Genomic DNA, 5,606 nt, shown 5'->3' with positions numbered 1-5,606 from the left:
CAAAAAAGTTCGTATTGTTTCAACCTTTTGAGGAACCCTTGAATTCCAAAAAATTTTCAGTCAGCCATCCAACAAAAGGCTTCAATTATATAGACTACAAAGATACCTGGATTCGAGCCTTCTTCATCAGGCCTTTTAGCCATTCACGGTTCTATGCCTTTCACTCCCTGAAGTAGCTAGAAAGAGTGTGTGCACTTGATATTTCTCAGTCCAACAGGTCCAGAGGATTCACTAGATCACAGGGTATAGGTGTTGGGGTTTGAAGACCTTGCACAGCGGAAGACTTGTACAAAACAAATAAATCGGACGTGGGATCTATTTGACCGATTACGGGATTAATCTATTCACATGTTAACACAGAATTGCATGCTCGAACGCAAATAATTCATGCTCATAGAATATAAATCCTAAACATGAATTCTACGGTTTAGAGTTACCGATTTGATTCTCCAAAGAATCGTCGATTGCTCGCGCCTTCTCCACGATGATCTTCAATACTAGACCACGGATCTTCTAACTGGTGTCCCGAACTGTATTCCGACATCAGGGTGGGCTGATCTTATCGAAACACTAGGACTCGAATAAAGAAGAAAGACACATATCTTTTCCACCATAATGTCTTGTTGCATACTTGATCTTTAATTAATTTCATCTCTCTATGTGATTGCTTAGCTTTATTAGCTCGTGTGTCCCTTGAGTTAGCCTTCACTAGAGTAATCATAACAAAATATAATACACATAGGCATACTCAAACTTACGATTAAAGTTATTAGGAAGATACTCCTAAACACATGCTCATAGGATGACTTTCTCGATCACTGATTAGTCATAAAGCTAACTCAGTGTAACCCCAAAGACATTACATGAACGACTGGTAAGCTAGAATATAGCGATTAGTCTTTCTCAAGCACTATGGTATATTCTTTACCTCAATCAAAGTCCTTTGCCATGGTTAATATGATATACACTTGTTATGCATAAGCACAATTAATATCAAACTTAGTACACATCATAGCATACATGAGACATTTATCTCCAAAACTAGTCTCATAATTCTTGTTCTCACTAAGCGTCAAACGACACTTGACTAGAGACAAGACAATTCCATTTAGAAAGGTAAAAACCTTTGCATGGAAATACTAATGCTAAAATGTTCCAAGCAATGTATAGATATAGAATTCCTAAGAGAATCTAAACATTCTTTCTAGCAATCTTAAAGACTTAGGTGCTGAGAATGTAATTAGTTTCTCTTAAATCCTTTATCTTAAACTGGGTAGACAACCCATTTCCTACGCCAGATGTCAATCTTAGTTGTTTGCAACTTTTGTAGATTTCATCATCGTAGAGTACCAATAATACCATATTTAATGCACTTTCAACTTGCTTGTGCTTACAGCACTGTTAAGGGCACAGGTCAAACTCAAAACATTTGACAATCTTGATCAAACACATATACTCTGATTTAGATGCATGCCTAAGACCACAAAGGTCTTCATAAGCTTTTAATCATGTGTTTCTTGCCCTCTATTACATACCCATTAGGATGTTCCATGTAGATGATTTCCTCAAGATTTCTATTAATAAAAAGCTGTCTTGACAATCATAATACACACATTCTAATTTATGTAAGTTCTGATAGACAGTAGAATCGAATCAATCCTGGCACAACGACAGACGAGAAGATAATGTTTCTCTTTGGGCATAACCCATTGTCATTGTCTAGCCATTTGAGATCCACATTTACACTTGCAAGGATACTTGCTCCCACAGACTGACACAGCTTGTAGGTAGTATTGCAAGTCTTGTAAAACATGTTGTCTATCTAAGATTGTAGTTTGAAATCTATCACATTTCCAAGGATGAATATCCAAATGAACAAATGCTACATTGTAGTAGAGGGATTATGTTCAAGTTAATCTAAGACTGAGTCTTGGGACACTCTTAGACCCATGAACTTGTTATGTTCCTAGGAACGCTCCCACTACGACATGGTTCTTACAATCTTATGTGTTGAAGTTGATTTTATTAGTGCAAAAGTTTTTAATGGTATGACTCCTTGGTAATGTGGAAATTTTGATATCTCTCTCTGTCCTAGGGGTTATCACGTTGTTAGGCTTTTAGTTCATCTCTTGATCTTCATACAAAAATTCTATCTTTGAAGATTACAGAACTTATAATCTTACATCATTTGGGACAACCTTAAAACATGTCTGATCAGTACTCAACTCCAATTACTTGGATACCTTTCCAACATGTGTTGGAAAAACATTACACCTTGAGATGTGCTAGACTAGAGTCGCTCTAGTCCACAACTCGTGTTTTGTAGAAGGTACTGATGTTGGTAGTTTCTTTAATGTGGAACTCGTTGTATCTAACGCTTATCCCATCAATGATAAGATTTTCATGAGTAGAACTCATCACTTAATCAAACTTGTCTTAGAAAGACTTCGATTCCTTCTTACATAACTATCCCATTCTTTAGAAGAATGCTTGGATTCGTCAATGGAAATTAGACTCCCACTACTGATCATAACCCATTGCCCGTCTTCTTATGGTGTAAGCCATTAAGACTTGCTAGTCTTTCTATGTCGCACTTTCTATAAGTATTCTAAATCAAATGATTCTAACTTATAGTGCATCAAACATACATTCTCGACTTTCAAGCTATTTAACAAATAAATTGCTAAACTCTTGATAATCTAGATCAGTTTTGAACAATAGCTAAGTATTTTCTTGACCTTAAGACTAAGAGCCATAAATACTTTATCATTCATTGTTTAGGAAGTTGATGTGTTGTTTCATACTCAATCTTGTTAAATTTATATTGTTTCAATACTATGATGTCATAAACATCAATCATGAAATAATAATCGAGCATAAATAGCTCCCACTGCAACAAATTCCTAACTGGATCAAGATCTCTTACTTAGAAGTTGCATTTCCATGTAACTCATTGTCCTTCTTTAAAAGGTCAATCCAACTCTCAAAGCATCTCTTCTCGCTATAAACAAACTTTGATGACAATTCAGGCTCTCCCATTTCCATATCTAGTCTTTTGTTCAATGAACTAGGACTTAGGAAAACTACAGCCTTGATGAATTCTTCATTTATCATGTTACTTTCCTCTAACAGTAATATAACGACTAATATTCTGAAGGTTTTCTACTATTCGATTAAACCTTCTTTTAGTCATTTCTTATTACTTCAGGCGATGACTTGAGTCAGAAACTATTTGAATGATCAAAAGATTCCTCAAAACATTCTGTCCCTCTAGGATATTCCAATCGAATAATCTTGACAGATTCTATTGATATCCATCTTTCATCGTCACTAACCAAGACTTGTCATGCTACTTAAAAGAAAATAGCTTGACCTTATTCCTCAAAAAACTTGTCAAGTACATGCAAAAAGCATTCTCGAACATTCTTCATAGAATTATGTCGATGATATGGAGGACATGAATCATTGAGTATAAACTCCAAGTTTTATCGATGAGAATCTTATCCATTCACGTTTCCAGTCTACATAATTTTGGCATTCGAGTTTTTCTTTAAGGATCGCAGACAAAATATTGAATGACATAATGAAGATTTGGCAAATTAACTTATTATCACATACTTATGCTCAATACATAATCGCAAATAAATAGAAAACAATTATGTATCTTGCAACTGTAAAATCGAAAACATGTACCCTCCATAAGAGGTCAATACTCATTCACAACTTTAACATTTTTACTGGTCACAATACCGACGAATAGTCCAAAGACAGCAGCACGACATGACCGCCAAATGTTGCCTAAGCACGACCATCAGATTTAGCATTACAGAATTTTGTTTCTACTAAATTCCATAACAATGCTCATGTGTTGATAACAAAATCAAACTATCTCATAAATTCTGTTTGAACTTCTGAAAATTTGAAATTTCTTATGATTATTGTCCCCACATAATGGGTGGCGATAATATTATAAACTACTTTCTAGTTCACACTATTTCGAATTATTATTGTCCCCACATAATGGGTGGCGATAATATTAGAAACTGACTTCATAAAATTTGCAAACCAATCGATGGAGACTATATACAGCGCACTGTTGTAATTATCGCTTAGATATTTTATATGGTTTTTGCATAATTATCACATAAGCAGATAATCCACTTAAAAAGATAAACACTAAATAAACAGATAAATCCATTTAAAGCATGGTATTTAAACACACATGATAATTATCGACAATTATTTAATCTAGTCTAGGGAGATTCAATTAAATAATTAAGTTTTATATTGGAGAATGATTATCCAAATTCATTTAGAATTTATCAAGATAGAGTTAACTATCTAAATCCACTTAGGATTATTCTAGATTTTATTTCGATAAAATCAAATCCTACAATTCAATATAAGGTTGATCTAGGATTATCATTATTTAAATCGATCTAGGATATTACTAGATAGAAAAATTCCATCATAATCTATAAGATAAAAATATAATTCTATCAACCAAGATTTATGCAAATCTTAATTCTATTTAGAATAGACATCCAAAATATATCAAACATTATTTAGGATTTCTTAGATAAATAAATTTATCTAAATCCAATTAAATAAGAATTTTCTTATATATCATTAACATCCTAATCTATCTAGGATATAAATCCAAATGATAAGGATAACTTGGATTAATATTTATTTTAGTCCATCTAGGATTTGTCTTAATAGAATTAAATCTATTCAAATCCATAGGATAAAAATAAATTAATATTAATATTAATCCTAATCCATCTAGGATTTATTCTTGGAGTAAATCCATATAAATCCAAAGAATTAGATAATATTATATTATCATTCTTCAAATCCATCTAGAACTCATATATGAATAAATTCATAGGATAATAATAAAATATTATATTATCACTATGCAAATCCATCTAAAACTCATATATGAATAAATCCATATAAATTCATAGGATAAGAATAAAATAATATTATTATTATCTAAATCCAAGTAGGATGTGTCTAGGAATAAATCCATATTAATCCATAGGATACAGATAAAAATTAGATTATCATCCAAATCCAACTAGGATTCATCTAGGAATTAAATCCATATAAATCCATATGATAAGGATAAAATCTAATTAATCCATGATTTAATTCAAAATTAAATCTCATATAATATATAAAATACACACAAGATATATTCAAATATTATTTCCAAATAAATCTTGAATACTTTCCAAAATTAATTCCAAGAGTTAGGAAACCCTAATTTAAATTTGGAAAGCAAAGTCACGGGACGAGGCGTCGCGACGTCTTGTGTCGTCGTACTCCCACTGAAATCCACACCTCTTGCTGCCCGAAACTCCACCGAAACTGCATCTCGGACAGCGCTCGCGTCTCCAGAGTTTGGACTGCCGCTGCTGCGTTGTTACTGCAGTTGCTGCCTGATTACCGCTGCTGCGTCGTCGTCGACTCTGCAGCCACCGGCGCTGCTGTACGGAACAGCCCAGCTCTCTCCTCCGGCGCTGCTGCTGCGACGGCAGCTTCGCAGCGGCTGCTGCGCCGTTGTTTCCCCAACGCTGTCCATCTCGAGTCCGGGAAAC

Source organism: Salvia splendens, chromosome 12 (genome assembly GCF_004379255.2).
Source record: "Salvia splendens isolate huo1 chromosome 12, SspV2, whole genome shotgun sequence".
Classification (NCBI taxonomy): domain Eukaryota; kingdom Viridiplantae; phylum Streptophyta; class Magnoliopsida; order Lamiales; family Lamiaceae; genus Salvia; species Salvia splendens.
The sequence above is the reverse complement of the archived record's forward strand: the minus strand, read 5'-3'. Positions refer to the sequence as shown.